Below are 17,004 nucleotides of genomic sequence, written 5' to 3'. Positions count from 1 at the left end.
TTCTGTTCTTACTGTATGTAAATGACCTAAACATAAGCAATGACAGCAGTAAAATATTTCAATTTGCTGATGATACGAGTGTTCTAATTACAGGAAACTCAGAAGAAACTCTTGTAAAAAACATAAAAGACAGGCTAACATGTTAAGAATGACTTAATAATAGACACTGAAAAAACTGTAGCTATGGATATACACACAGCACAAACAAAAAGTCTGGTATCACCCAATCTAGAGCTACATGGACAGACAATTGCCAAAACAGCCTGTACCAAATTTCTTGGACTTCACCTACAAGACAACTTGAAATGCAAAGCACATATTGAGCAAATGAACAAAAAATTAAGTACTTCTTGTTTTGTGCTGCGTACATTAAACAATTGTGCCAGCTATAACACCCTTCAGTGTGTATATTATGCAGTTGTACACTCTCACCTCCAGTATGGAATTATGTTCTGGGGAAATTCTGGAGATGCCATCAAAACCTTCAAAATTCAAAAAAAATTATAAGAATAATGGAAGGGATAGATAATCGCAAGTCTTGTAAACCAATGTTTCAAAAAAGGAAGATCCTGCCACTTCCTTGCATACATATACTTCAAAATATAATGTATTTAAAGCAAAACTTACATACAAAAAGACCACTCATCACTCAAAATCACACAATACACAGCTATGATACAAGACAAAAATTGGATGTACATGTTCAACGTGCCAACGCAAAGTTACTTCAAAACAGCCTTATCCATCCTAGTATCAAACTATACAATGCCTTACCAGATACCATTAAACACATACAAAACATTGGTCACTTCAAATTCAAACTGAAGTTGTACTTGGTTGATCACTGCTTTTACACAGTAACTGAATACCTACAAAACTAAATTTTGGTGTGTTTACCCAATGTAGTCTCATTCAGAAGAACATTTGTATTTTATCTCTCTGTATATAGCGTAACAACATTTATTTAAGTATTCATCATTAATTGATATATTAATGTGTGTTATTATGTACAGATATCAATATAATAGAGGGAAACATTACACGTGGGAAAAATATATCTAAAAACAAAGATGATGTGACTTACCGAACGAAAGCGCTGGCAGGTCGATAGACACACAAACAAACACAAACACACACACAAAATTCAAGCTTTCGCAACAAACTGTTGCCTCATCAGGAAAGAGGGAAGGAGAGGGAAAGACGAAAGGATGTGGGTTTTAAAGGAGAGGGTAAGGAGTCATTCCAATCCCGGGAGCAGAAAGACTTACCTTAGGGGGAAAAATGGACAGGTATACACTCACACACACACACACACACATATCCATCCACACATATACAGACACAAGCAGATAGTGAGGACAGAGGACTAGATGGTGAGGCTTATGTTCCAAAACAGATCCATCCTGGGGCTGGAAAATGTTCAAGATAAGCAAATTGGCTTGCATAAATTAGTGATAAAACTATTCTACAGGTGCGAAAGGTTGTCCACTATTTATGGCATACCAATGCAGTAAACAGTATGTAGAATGAGCATATTCTTGGTTGCAATATCAAAATTACTGGTTATTTATTCATCAGTGATGTGTGTTTTGCATAATTCAAGACATCTTCAGATTTGCTGATATGTGTTAAGTTGTGGATATCAATAAAACATCCCCATGAAGGAAATTTATTTTTGTAGATGTTTTATTACAGATACCGTCATCTTGCTTTTCATCACAGCCAAGACTGCTTTCTTCTCCTTATTCTGCAGGTGTAAAGCTGAGCTTATCTTCACTGTAAATATTGTGAGTGAGGCTAAAAGGTTTTAATAATTTTTAGATGTTTCCTGTGTCTGAACTTCATTCACATTTACATCCATGGTCTGCAAACTTCTGTTAATAAATGCAGGGTAGAAAGTATGTCCCATTGTGTAACTTTGGCTACTTCCTGTAGCATTTTGATGCAGTGTTGGGATGGATGATTACTTAAGTACCTCTGTACATATTGTAATAAATAATCCAGTTCTCATGGTCATCATTGGAGAAATATGTGTATGACTGTAATTTTTTTTTTTTTTTAATTTGTCGTTCCTTACTCTTGAAATTTCTAAAGCAGTGTTTTGTGGGATAGCTGGTATCTCAAGATCCTGCCAGTTTTTCAGCATCTTTGGGATGCTCTTGGATGATAAAAGTAAACCAATAACTATCCATGCTGCCCTTCTTTGTGTTATGTTAATGTCCTGCTAGTGGTGTTTAGTATGGGCCCCACACATTTGAGCAATATTGTGGAATGTTTCTCATGTATTCATGAGCAGTCACTTAGGAGACAGGCCCAGCTGTAAGGTACAGGAAAAGCAGTGTTTGTTAACATGATTCTGTGTCCCAAAAGAAAGTTTACACCAGGTATCTGAAATAGTCAGCTAGTTAAAATGTTCACACTCTCACTGCAATTGTGAGAGACACCTGCACTTTGTGGAAAGTGTTCAGTTCTCCAAACTACATAAACAATTCACTATTCCTATAAAAATTTGTGGGGAAGGAATCTGGTATTTTAACTGCCACAATGCTGCTAATCTGAAAGTTGAAGGATGCTTCGACCGGATGTAAGTAATTCTTTTGTATGCTCATATGTGTAAAAGGAAAGAGTGGCTAACTACTGGTATAAAAATATCATGTAACAAAAATAGAGATCTGTATGTACAACAGAAGACTAGTAAAGTTACATTACAAGACATACTGTAAAATTCTAACAAGAAGGCAAAACAGTTGCACTATGCACAAATAATTAGCAACTCAAAGAATAAAACAGAAACCATATGGCACATCATTAAATGTGAGACAGATAGGAATATAAAACCTGACAATAATAAACACAAAGTTGAAGCCTCAGATTTCAACAACTTTTTTCTCTCTGTAGCTGAAAAAACAGTGAGCCATAATAAACAGTCTCACACAGAAGCTAGTGAACTACTTAACCACATGCAATAACATCTATAGTAGCACTTCATGTCAGAAGTACAACGCCTAAAGAAATTTAAAAAACCATAAAATTACTCAAAAACTCAGGTTCCTGTGGATAAATGGTATATCAAGTAGGATTTTAAAATCATGTGCAGACTTAATCAGTTATATATTGTGCTATTTGTGTAACCAATCTATGGAAACTGGTGTGTTCCCAGATAGATTAAAACATGCAGTAGTGATGCCAATCCACAAAAGTGGAGCAAGGGATGAAATATCCAACTCCCTGCTGCCAGTATTCTCAATGGTATTTGACAGAACAGTGTATGATAGATTTATAGTCACACTACACAAAATGGCTTACTAGCTCCTACACAGTCGCCTTTTGTAAGGGCTCCTCCACAGACAGAGCTATATTTAACCTAACAGATAAAGTTTTAGGTGAACTAAATTACAAAAGGTAAAAAATGGGGATATTTGTAACCTTACCAAGGCATTTGATTGTGTAGATCACAACACACTCTTCAAAAAGCTTCCACATTATGGCATTAAAGACAAATCTTTGACTTGGTTAGAATCATACTTACAGAACATGAAGGAAAGGGTTGTCTTAAGGGGGGCAGGTACAGCATTAAACTCAGACTGGGAAAATATAAAGTATGGAGTCCCACAGGGCTCAACTCTTGGGCCCTTAATTTCCTTATCTACATTAATGATCTACCAATCACAATTAACAACAGAGCAAAAACAGTAATGTTTGGTGACGATACAAGTATCCTCATAAAAGGACCCAACTCCACAATGCAGGATACAGCCATGACAGTCTCTACTCAAGTACACAAATGGTTCCCTGCGAATAGCCTAACCTTAAATCTTTCAAAAACCAATTTGATACAGCTTCTGACAAAAAATAAAACAAATAAAGCTCCTGAAATACATGTTAACAATCACAAAATTAATGAAACCACACACACAAAATTCCTAGGTATCCAGATAGACAGTCACCTAAGATGGAAAGAACGAATTGATCAGCTGGTCAAGAAGCTTAGCTCATCGTGCTTTGCACTAAGGGCTCTCCATCAGTTAGTAGACAGAGAAATAATGTTGTTGTTATATTTTGTATATTTCCATTCTGTTCTTCTCCTATGGCATAATCTTCTGGGGAAGTGCTGCAGGTGTTGAAGAAGTCTGCAGAATACAAAATCGAGCAGTGAGGCTAATATGTGGGGTCCCTAATGGGACATCGTACAGAGGTCTTTTCAAATCTCTCAGTTCTAATTATATTCAAATCAGCATATGAATAAACACAAATTATAGAAACAAAACTCGACAGAAACATAAAAGAATGAACCAACCACCAACAGTTATTCAGCAAACAAAGTGTTGTAGCCAACAACAGCTTCAGAAAAATTGTGACATCCACAACCATGACACAAGACAGGTGAAAAATTTTCACCAAGGCTCTGCAACTCTCACTAAAGTACATAGGGGAGTTACTGAGTCAGGTATAAAAGTCTTCAATAAGCTCCCCACCAATATAAAAAAGGAAATAAATAATGTACAAGTTTTCAAAAGGAAACTAAAATTATTCCTCATCGAACAAACTTTCTATAAAATGAATGAATGCTTAGTTATACGATATAAGAGTGGAGGAAACTGCCTAAGAAAAGCACTCCCTTAAAGATAAAGTGTGATGCTGTTACTTGTAGTTTAACTGAAATTGTGGTGATAAAATGTAAATTTATCTTTTTAATTACGAGAAAATGTGAACTCCCATGTATCCCACTTTCTTGAGCATTCACTTAAACCTCTTCTTAAGAAATGCAGTTAAAATTTGTATTCAATTCAAACCACAACCATTAAGGAAATTTACTTCCTTATATATGTCAGTAGCATAAAAATATGCACTGTCACATATTCTACCATTTTAAACAATCACTTAAACTGTTTTTGGCAAAATGCAGGCGTTAATACTGCATGCAAGAAATTGTTCTTGTCAAATAAACCAATGTCTGTGCAATGTAATTTATAAATGTTCATGTACTACTGTAATTGCATCAATCGACTTGTCCTGAATTACTTGTACACTGGCTGTATAATATGTAATCAACAGGACCAAAAAATAAATAAATAAAAAAAATAAAATAAATAAAAGACGTCTATAAGGACTTCAGGTGTTCAATATGAAATCAAAATTAAATGCAAGAGATGATTGCAGGTTTTTATACAACCAGCCCTGATATTCCATAATACTCATATTTAGGCCCCCTGATCAGTGTAAATTGGGGGGAATCCAGTCTTGTGAATAGTCCTAACAGGAACCGCAATTAACCCTTTCACTGTTCCAGACGTAAATATACGCTAATCTTTTCAGTGCTCCAGACGTATATATACTATTTGCTATAAAACATACTTACAGCGGTTACCTGCTACAGTCGTATAGTTACGTATAACGCCAACATTCAGGCCAGCGAGTCGGAGGTAATTGTTGCGCAAGTATGCAGTTTAATTGTTGGAATGCAAGGAAATACCTGAACAACTATTGACTGCTGAATTCTCTTTCTGCTCAGTTCATTTGTATCGCTATATTACCTAGTTTGTGTGCGGCCGTTTCCACGTTAATGAATAAAATGATGCGACGTTACCGTTCGTTTACAGATGATGACCTGCTGAGTATTCTAAACCAAAGTGACGATGAGGATATCATCATGCCCAATCCAGCTGATTGTGGGTGGACCGATAATGATGACGATGAGCTGGCAGATAAATCTGTCACCACAAATATAAAAAAATATTTGTGAACCAACAAACGTTGAACCAGTAAATGCAGATCCAGATTTTGATGTTATTGTCGATTCTTTCTCCGATTTCGGAGAAGAGCCAGAGCGTGTGCCTGAAAAATGTCCTAAGAGACACAAAACAGTTGATTTTAGATGGAAAGACACTGGTTTGGACCCTAAAATGTATAATTTTGATAAAAGTGGTTCCGGTTGCAAAATCGTCTAATTAGATGATTTATGTACTGTATACGACTGCTTCCAAGTCTTTTTTTAGCCAAGAAATTGTGGGGTACATAGCTGAGCAATGTAATTTATATTATGAACAGCTTTGCAATGATACCAGTGAAATATCAAGACTGTGACATTGGAAAATCACGAACAGTGACGAAGTTTACTGTTTCCTTGCTGTAAATTTTCTGATGGCTCAAGTGAGAAAAAATGAAATAAACAGTTATTGGACCAATTATCAGTTACTGTCTACTTCAATGTTTGCACAAATCATGCCGAGAGATAGATATCTTCTGTTACTTAGAATGTTACATTTTGCTGATAACAGTAGGGATCCTGGAGATGACAAAATCTGGAAATTACGTCGAATTGTGGATCACTTAAGAAAAGTATTTCCAGCTGCTTTCTATCCTTTTAAATATTTGTGAATAGATGAAAGTTTAGTTCTCTTCAAAGGTAGTGTCTTCTTCAAGCAGTACATTTCTTCCAAATGCCACAGATTTGGTGTAAAATTTTTTGTGTTATGTGATTCTGAAACTGATTATATTCTTGACTTTATTATTTATGTGGGCGCAACAACAGATGTAAAAAAAGAAGCTTACTTTGGTGTAAATGTTGGAATACCTGGAAGCATTGTTCTCACTTTACTTGAACATCACCTTGGTAAAGATCACACATTATATGTTGACAATTGGTACACTAGCCCAACATTATTTTCTTATTTGCATGACAGGGTGACTAATGCCTGTGGAACTGTGAGAACAAATTGCAAAGGCATGCCTGCTTTATCAAAAAAACTTATAAAAGGTGAGATCGAGTTTATATCAACAGATAAACTGATAAACAGATTTAAAAAAAAAGGAAATGATTTACACTGACAATACTGGATTTTGCGCCTCATTTTTATCTCAATAAAATGGTAGACTGGTACAGTCATATATATATACACTGGGTGAAAATAATGCGCACAGGGCAGGAGCCACTGAGAGTAAATGCACAGTGAAAGGGTTAAATAACTGGTGTCCATAGATTTCTGGCTTACACAACACTACCTCTCGTTCATCAACCAACAACTGACATTCAGGTTTTAATGTGGTCCTGAAAGTTGTCTGTTGATGGATGAAGGGCTTGTCATGTAAACCAGAGATTGACAGACATGGATTATTTAATATTGGCTCCTGTTGTGACTGCACGCAGGATTAAATTCCTCCCAGTTTACATTGGTCAATGGGCCTGAAGATCATGTAATGGAATATGAGATCTAGTTTCATAATTAACATGCAAAAGAGATGGCTGCAGCAGTTTTAGTTTTCATTTTATAAGTTAATTTGATTGCACTAGCAGTTGTAGTGTGGACTGATCAAGCACTGGATACTTAGTTGGTGTCATAAATCTCGGTACCACTAAGTCGACAGTATACTGTATACTGCAATGGTTAGATAAAAATGCTGTATATCCAGTGGATCTGTATGGGCATAGTTGTTCTTTAGATACCTGTGCATCTCCTTGTCATGCTTTATGAGGCTGGACGAAATCTGTTACTCTGAAAGTTGTACACTTTGATGTGAATCTTAGTCTTGCACTGATGTTGGACTAGGTAGAACTTAATTGTTCTCCATAATGAGATGTTTGATGTGGCAAGGTCTCTGGCTTATGGTGCCCATTTTAATGCAGCTGAAGAGTCACTTCATTGGCCTCAAAACTGCTGCATGCAGAAACTCTTGTACCTGAATAGTTAGGTGTGCTGTTGTAATTGTGGGTCATGGCTCCCATGTCATTGGCCTGAGGAGTCAACAGAGTTTGTAGCATATGTGAATAAAAATTTCCCTTATGTAGACTTCAAAAGTCCAAGTATGTTGACATCTTGGTCCATATCATGTGAAGTGAGTTCTTTTCTGACTCTTGCACATCCTGAAGGTTGTCCTTGGGCCAGAAAACAACATTCCTCCTATGTGAACTGCAGTAGGTCACACATTTGTCAGAAAATAACAGAATGTGGCATTGCATGGAATTTGTACATTATGCCTACAATGTACTGCAGGCTGCAACTTGCTGCTCTCAGGTAATTAAAACACATTTCATTATGCCTACATTTTTCAAATATTTTGTCATTTGCATTTTTGACCTCATTAATGTTTCAGCTGACATATTGTGAATAGATTTCTTTGCTAACTGCTCAGTTGGTCGAGCAATGGTAGCATATGTTTCCTTTCCCATGTCAACCACATCATCTGCTTGACACTGCCTGAAACTAAACCAGGCTTATCCAAATTAAGTAGGGGTACTTTCATGTGGTCCTGCTAAAGTAGTATCTACAAGCATTTATCTCCATCTGCCTTTTCTGTAGTTGCTTGATCAGCCCACACACATGGCACTAGTGACTCCTAAAGAATGTAACTGTATTGGCTCTGTGTAAATGTGTTGGCATCATAGCTGAAACGGTGAAATAACCCACATTACAGTAAAGCCAAAAATGCTTCTCCTAGTCTTCAGTGTGGGTATAGCCATGAAAGAGCTATTTATTGGCATATTTGTAAAATGTCAAGAGGGGACAGAGACATAAGATATGCTTAAATTGATTACGTGTAAGCCGGGTGTGTCGCAGCAGCTGGGAAGGTTTGAGTGCACCTTCCATGTGACAACAGGTGGATGACAATGGTTCATCTGTTTTAAGGTTTCCCAAGTTTGCTAATACCAGGAAACTTGGACCCTTTGTACACAGAAAGCTGGCAGAATGTGTGTTTCCTGCTGTGCTCAGACCTGCACCACTTTTTAATGTTAATTCAGTACCTTGTCTGCAGTGCTGTGTTCCTAACAAAACTAGGACTCACCTAAAGATCCTGTGACGTGAAGTATCACTCACTGCTGCACATGTTGATTAGCCTTGTAGCACTGGTTATCCTCAGTATGCCTGTTTTCATCCCCACTTTGATGTAATTTTTGGGGTTCCCTATATGTAGCAGAGGTCCCGTAACTGAAATAAACATCAGAGTAGATTGCAAAAAAGTGAATTATGCAGTGTTGTCAAAACTGTATGGAAGGCTCTTTCTCTGATGTAGTACAGGGAGTACATAACCACAAACAAACTGGTTTTAGGTTTTCAGGAATGTTCCCTCCATGGTGTGCAGAATGTCTAAAACCTTTGGTAACATTTGAAAATTTTCAAACATTCCTAATTTTCTTGCACTTCTAGCAGTGGGCTGCAATATCACAGAGCCATTTCTTAACGTACAAAATATTGATATCTTCCATGAAGGATTTGAATTTCTTCATTTGAAATTAGCCTTTGCTTCATTGTCACTAATGCTCTGACAGAACTGTTTCCTATTAATTTGGGAAGCCGTCTTGCTTGATTCTCTTCTAGGAACCAGTGAAATATTTTAAAAATGTCCTTCTAAAATAGCTTTCTCTGCTTCCTTCATTCAAGCACCTGCCTTTCCTTAAATTGTTCAAAGGCTTTTACTGACCTCATAATTGCCCTATATGATGGAATGTACACGAATGTCCTTTCAGAGGTACTGAGAAAATACTAATCTCCAAAAAATTCCAGAAAGCAGTACACTGTTACACACAAACTTGGGACTTGATAGTGTTTTCTGCAAGCTGTTGAACTCTTCCCTCCTACTTCATTTTTTTTCATCTCATTTGAACATCTGTTAAAATTTATTCACACTGACGTTTTCAAACTACTGATAATGCTACATTTGAATCTAAATTATTTTTGATTTACTGTACATGCAAACTATGAAAAATTTTTCATGTTGCTAGATGTTTTGTTTTTAGATTCTTATAGAGCATTGAGAAGCTATCATTTTCCTATGGTCAGTTCTCACTTTTCCCAAAAACTATATAGTCATAATTTTTATCTAGAGTGTCCAAACAGCAAATTGCAATTATTTCCACAATTCATTAAAATAGTTTTGGAGGCCTCATTTTTCTGTTTGTTAAATGTATACTTCTATTTATATAACAGAGGGAAACATTCCACGTGGAAAAAATATATATCTAAAAAGAAAGATGATGAGACTTACCAAACAAAAGCGCTGGCAGGTCGATAGACACACAAAAAAACACAAACACACACACAAAATTCTAGCTTTCGCAACCAACGGTTGCCTCGTCAGGAAAGAGGGAAGGAGAGGGAAAGATGAAAGGATGTGGGTTTTAAGGGAGAGGGTAAGGAGTCATTCCAATCCCGGGAGCGGAAAGACTTACCTTAGGGGGAAAAAAGGACAGGTATACACTCGCACACACACACACATATCCATCCACACATGACGAGGCAACCGTTGGTTGCGAAAGCTAGAATTTTGTGTGTGTGTTTGTGTTTTTTTGTGTGTCTATCGACCTGCCAGCGCTTTTGTTTGGTAAGTCTCATCATCTTTCTTTTTAGATATATACTTCTATTTAATTATACAAGTTTAAAGCATACTATCTCTAAACCTTTTGGTGTATTTTGAGAATCATGTACAGTGTTATCCCGTAAAATAGTTCCTCTAATGTTGCCATTTCTTAGTTGTACAGTTCAGTATTAAACTTCTTTACCTATATATGACAGTAGTATCTGTTCCCGGAAGAACACATACTGTGGATGACCATGCAGCTTTGCTAGAAATGAAATGATAATTAAATGGACACCCTAGCTGCAAACAGGCGTTCATGTACTTCATTGGGGACATGTTGAAAATGTGTGCCCCGATCGGGACTCGAACCCGGGATCTCCTGCTTACATGGCAAACGCTCTATCCATCTGAGCCACCGAGGGCACAGAGGATAGTGCGTCTGCAGGGACCTATCCCTTGCACGCTCCCCGTGAGATCCACATTCCCAACATGTTCACACCACTACATTCGTAGTGCCCCTAATAGATGTTTGCCCATCATACTCATTACTCGTGGCAGATTAATCTACCAAGTCCCGTACGAGTTCGGGTATAGCGTGTGCGTTCACACAAGAAGGTCAATGGCCGGGAAGCCATATTTTAACTATATATGACGGTAGTATCTGTGTGTCTGTTTAATTATCATTTCATTTCTAGCAATGCTGCATGGTCATCCACGGTATGTGTTCTTTCGGGAACAGATACTACCGTCATATATAGTTAAAATACGGCTTCCCGGCCATTGACCTTCTTGTGTGAACACACACGCTATGCCCGAACTCGTACGGGACTTGGTAGATTAATCTGCCACGAGTAATGAGTGTGATGGGCAAACATCTATTAGGCGCACTACGAATGTAGTGGTGTGGACATGTTGGGAATGTGGATCTCACGGGGAGCGTGCAAGGGATAAGTCCCTGCAGATGCACTATCCTCTGTGCCCTCGGTGGCTCAGATGGATAGAGCGTCTGCCATGTAAGCAGGAGATCCCGGGTTCGAGTCCCGGTCGGGGCACACATTTTCAACATGTCCTCAGTGAAGTATATCAACGCCTGTTTGCAGCTAGGGTGTCTATTTAATTATCATTTCACTTCTTTACCTAATATATCTTTGTTGCTATCTTCTGTTTAATAGCTAAATTGTAGTAGATGAGTATTTTACATATTTATAGTTTTTGCAATTCATTTATCTATAAATAGGCATCATGCACAATGCATCACACAGTTGCCAATACACAAATCTATGAGTTAGGACCAAGCAATGAACTTATGCACAGTCTATGTTTCTTTGCATAACTTGTCAGTGCCCCACAGTGAAATTGTAAACATGCAGTTTTCAGAGAGTTTGAATCAGGTATTCACTATGCGATCTATCTTAGTATTACCACATTAAAACCATGTTAAGAATCTCAGATTATGAGATGGGAGAAACATGTTGAACTATTGAATAAAAACCTTAGTAAATACTGTTATATATTAAGGAAACTTAAAGAAAACTGCAATTTTGAAACAGTAATATGTACCTGCTACTCGTACATACATAGTAATCTAAGATATTGTATTATATTTTGGGGAAATACACATTTCACAAAAAGTTGTTTTAACCTCCAAAAGAAAGCTATTCCTATTCTGAAGGGTATTGCCTAAAGAGATCCATGCAGAGGACTCATTATTCATATATGAATCAGCATGTTTCCAGAAGTCAAATCAAGAATTATCTTCTCTAAAGGGTGAAGTACACAACTATCGAACCAGAACTAGGCATGATTTCCTTAGAAACATACATTCACAATCCCTGAACAAAAATAGTTAGATGTATCTACCCACAATAATGTTTAATGCCTTACCAAAAGAAATAAAAAGCATACATATATTTAAAGAGGCTAATATTAGGTCAAAGTTTGTATAATGTTGAAGAATTTCTTTGCTATCTAAACAGATAGTGTTCATATTTTGATTTTTCTGCATAAACCTTAGTTTTTTCCAACTTTCATGTAAAAAGAAGACAAAATATGTGAAGTGTAATGAAGAAAATGTTAAAGTGTAACTAAGACAATGTTATTTCCCTTTATGGATTTTTTTTGTATAAACCTTGTATTTTTTTTCTCATCTTGCACATAAAAAGAAGACAAAATATGTAATGCGTAACTAACAAAATGTTATTTCCCTTAATTGTTAAAAATATAAATCATGCTCTCTCTCTCTCTCTCTCTCTCTCTCTCTCTCTCTCCCTCCCTCCCTGCCCCACCCTCTCTCTCTCTCTGTCTGTCTCTCTCTCTCTCTCTCTCTCTCTCTCTCTCTCTCTCTTCCTTTCTATATGACAATTCCTATATCATGTATATGATAAAATGGATGATAATAAATTGAATCGAAACTTTTTCAATATTACAACATGAAGCAGAAACATTCTGCAGTATCCATGAATTTTCAGAAATTATCTCACTAGGCTCTCTTTCTATCATTTTCCAGAACACTTAGGCATGAAAATTCCTCTTACCTGTAATGTTCAACACAGACTAATTTTGACTTTTCCAGTATTTAGATAGATGATAGTGTTCTGTGTAGTGTCATAAATGCATTCAAATATTGTCTAAAAGTCTCAGCCAAGTTGTTATGCTGAAGTCCACTGTTAATTTTTAAAGTTATCCTTAGAATCATCAGTTTGTGTTTAGTCTATTTAAAAAACTGTGTGGACTGGTGGCCTTTGCCTACTGTATTTCTGTGGATAAAAATCATAGCTAATACAACAATAACTATGAAACCTGTAACTCAATTATATTCATGTTAAAAATGTTAATAAGATGTATTTTACTATCAAAGAGTAACTGTGCAATGTAAAGACATTCTATGTAACTATGAACATCTCATTAAAAAAGGGCTTGGTACAAAGACTGACTACTACTTTTGTCTCCGCTGTTTAAGAATTGAGTCGTTTAGCTATTCTGACACACTAGGTATTGATGTCTATATTTTCTTTTGTAATATATGGCCAAAAGTGAATTTCTCCTCTTCTTATTCAAAACATCTCCCTCCCTGTGGAAATATTTAAGTAAAAAATAATTTAAAGTGAGTTGTGTAGAAGATGGTCCACTCTTAACATGATAAATGCTTAGAATAACAATACTTTTCAAACATTAATATTTGCAAAGTTCATTTTATCTGACCTGAGTCGAAACAAGGCCCCGAGAGTAGACAAGATTCCATTAGAACTACTGATGGCCTTGGGAGAGCCAGTCATGACAAAACTCTACCATCTGGTGAGCAAGATGTATGAGACAGGCGAAATACCCTCAGACTTCAAGAAGAATATAATAATTCCAATCCCAAAGAAATCAGGTGTTGACAGATGTGAAAATTACCGAACTATCAGTTTAATAAGTCACAGCTGCAAAATACTAACGCGAATTCTTTACAGACAAATGGAAAAACTGGTAGAAGCGGACCTCGGGGAAGATCAATTTGGATTCTGTAGAAATGTTGGAACACGTGAGGCAATACTAACCTTACGACTTATCTTAGAAGAAAGATTAAGAAAAGGCAAACCTACGTTTCTAGCATTTGTAGACTTAGAGAAAGCTTTTGACAATGTTAACTGGAATACTCTCTTTCAAATTCTGAAGGTGGCAGGGGTAAAATACAGGGAGCGAAAGGCTATTTACAATTTGTACAGAAACCAGATGGCAGTTATAAGAGTCGAGGGGCATGAAAGGGAAGCAGTGGTTGGGAAAGGAGTGAGACAGGGCTGTAGCCTCTCCCCGATGTTATTCAATCTGTATATTGAGCAAGCGGTAAAGGAAACAAAAGAAAAATTCGGAGTAGGTATTAAAATTCATGGAGAAGAAGTAAAAACTTTGAGGTTCGCCGATGACATTGTAATTCTGTCAGAGACAGCAAAGGACTTGGAAGAGCAGTTGAACAGAATGGACAGTGTCTTGAAAGGAGGGTATAAGATGAACATCAACAAAAGCAAAACGAGGATAATGGGATGTAGTCAAATTAAATCGGGTGATGCTGAGGGAATTAGATTAGGAAATGAGACACTTAAAGTAGTAAAGGAGTTTTGCTATTTAGGGACTAAAATAACTGATGATGGTCGAAGTAGAGAGGATATAAAATGTAGACTGGCAATGGCAAGGAAATCGTTTCTGAAGAAGAGAAATTTGTTGACATCGAGTATAGATTTAAGTGTCAGGAAGTCGTTTCTGAAAGTATTTGTATGGAGTGTAGCCATGTATGGAAGTCAAACATGGACGATAACTAGTTTGGACAAGAAGAGAATAGAAGCTGTCGAAATGTGGTGCTACAGAAGAATGCTGAAGATAAGGTGGGTAGATCACGTAACTAATGAGGAGGTATTGAATAGGATTGGGGAGAAGAGAAGTTTGTGGCACAACATGACTAGAAGAAGGGATCGGTTTGTCGGACATGTTTTGAGGCATCAAGGGATCACAAATTTAGCATTGGAGGGTAGTGTGGAGGGTAAAAATCGTAGAGGGAGACCAAGAGATGAATACACTAAGCAGATTCAGAAGGATGTAGGTTGCAGTAAGTACTGGGAGATGAAGAAGCTTGCACAGGATAGAGTAGCATGGAGAGCTGCATCAAACCAGTCTCAGGACCACAACAACAACAACAACAAAAAATCCTTATGCTATGTTGGTGGTTGTATCATATATTTGCAACAACTAACTTAATGGTCAATAACAGTAATAGTTTCATGCTACTTCTGATTATCTTCAAGCTAGCCACAAGTTTTGCTAATGTAATTTAACCATTACAAACAAAACTGTACCCATTTTTACTAATATATGTGCCTGCATGGCAACCTTAATTACCATCAGCATATTTGTAAACTGCATTTATGAGTGTGCAGAATATATGCAATGCCAACAGTGTATTAAATATCTTTTACTTTTTTCCCAACAATCTCGACCACATCTTACCTTAAAATCAAAGCTTTTCATACAAAAAAAGAGAGAGGGAAAATGAAAGGCTCTGCTTTGTGATGGAATTTATGCAACAGTGTTCAAGCAAATGAATGGAATGAATACTGCACAAGATTTCTTATGTTGTTGTTGTTGTCTTCAGTCCTGAGACTGGTTTGATGCAGCTCTCCATACTACTCTATCCTGTGCAAGCTTCTTCAGCTCCCAGTACCTACTGCAGCCTACATCCTTCTGAAACTGCTTAGTGTATTCATCTCTTGGTCTCCCTCTACGATTTTTACCCTCCACGCTGCCCTCCAATGCTAAATTTGTGATCCCTTGATGCCTTAAAACATGTCCTACCAACCGATCACTTCTTCTAGTCAAGTTGTGCCACAAACTTCTCTTCTCCCCAATCCTATTCAATACCTCCTCATTAGTTACGTGATCTACCCACCTTATCTTCAGCATTCTTCTGTAGCACCACATTTCGACAGCTTCTATTCTCTTCTTGTCCAAACTAGTTATCGTCCATGTTTGACTTCCATACATGGCTACACTCAATACAAATACTTTCAGAAACGACTTCCTGACACTTAAATCTATACTCGATGTCAACAAATTTCTCTTCTTCAGAAACGATTTCCTTGCCATTGCCAGTCTACATTTTATATCCTCTCTACTTCGACCATCATCAGTTATTTTAGTCCCTAAATAGCAAAACTCCTTTACTACTTTAAGTGTCTCATTTCCTAATCTAATTCCCTCAGCATCACCCGATTTAATTTGACTACATCCCATTATCCTCGTTTTGCTTTTGTTGATGTTCATCTTATACCCTCCTTTCAAGACACTGTCCATTCCGTTGAACTGCTCTTCCAAGTCCTTTGTTTTCTTAATCCTTCAGAATTAGATCAGCAGAACCATATCAGAGGAGGGAGTGTAGGTGGATGTTGTCACCCACTTTTGCCAATGGATACACCATCCCATTGTTATTTACTACAGAGAACTTTTGTGAATACAGTAATTAGTTTCATTGTCTAATTATTGTGAATGTGGGGTTCTAACTCTAAGAATGTTAACTGTTCAGTTAATTTAGCATTGGTAAATGGCCCAGACAAACAAAAACTTCTGAACACAAGGTGCATGGGGTCGGGTATGTGCCAAGCTTGGGTACATTACCACTTTTGATACTCATCATGTAACATGATCCAAGAAAATTCAAGACAACTCCCTTCTCAGTGCTTTCTCACACTGACGTTGCATTCTATAATGCTGTAATCTAACTTCACTCTTATCTGAAACCTAAGATATAAGAAGACGTTAGTACGAGGGTGAGTCAAATGAAAACCTTAAATTTGTAATAACAAATCGAAATTTTGCCCCGTATCCTGTAAGTTGGTAATCATGCTACAAACAGCATGCAGAATGACCTGTAGGTGGCAGCATAGTGCAGATGCACACATACCATCGCAGTATCAGTATAAAGATGGCCGCCCCACTTGTGGCTTGTACCAGGAAAGAACAGCCTTCTGTTATTTGGTTTTTGCATTGCGAAGGTGTGAAACCCGTTGAAATTCATTGATAAATGTAGGTTCAGTACAGTGATGCATGTTTTTCACAGCAGCAAGTCTACAAATGGAGTAGGAAGTCTGCAAATGGTGTGACTTCAGTGGAAGATGCTCCTCATTCAAATCAGGCACAACAAGTTGTGACTCCACAGAACATTGCAGCAGTTGAAGCCATAGA

General features: G+C 37.1%; 1 non-coding gene across 1 annotated transcript; it reads left to right on the top strand.

Annotated features, from left to right (window-relative positions):
- Window positions 1-11,270: 11,270 nt before the first annotated feature.
- Trnat-ugu (transfer RNA threonine (anticodon UGU)) lies at window positions 11,271-11,345 on the top strand. Its single transcript has one exon. It is a non-coding gene; the product is annotated as a tRNA-Thr (tRNA).
- The last annotated feature ends 5,659 nt before the right edge of the window (window positions 11,346-17,004 follow it).

The sequence above is a fragment of the Schistocerca nitens genome, chromosome 11, assembly GCF_023898315.1.
Source record: "Schistocerca nitens isolate TAMUIC-IGC-003100 chromosome 11, iqSchNite1.1, whole genome shotgun sequence".
Taxonomy (NCBI): Eukaryota; Metazoa; Arthropoda; class Insecta; order Orthoptera; family Acrididae; genus Schistocerca; species Schistocerca nitens.
This window is presented reverse-complemented; position numbering and strand designations above follow the sequence as displayed.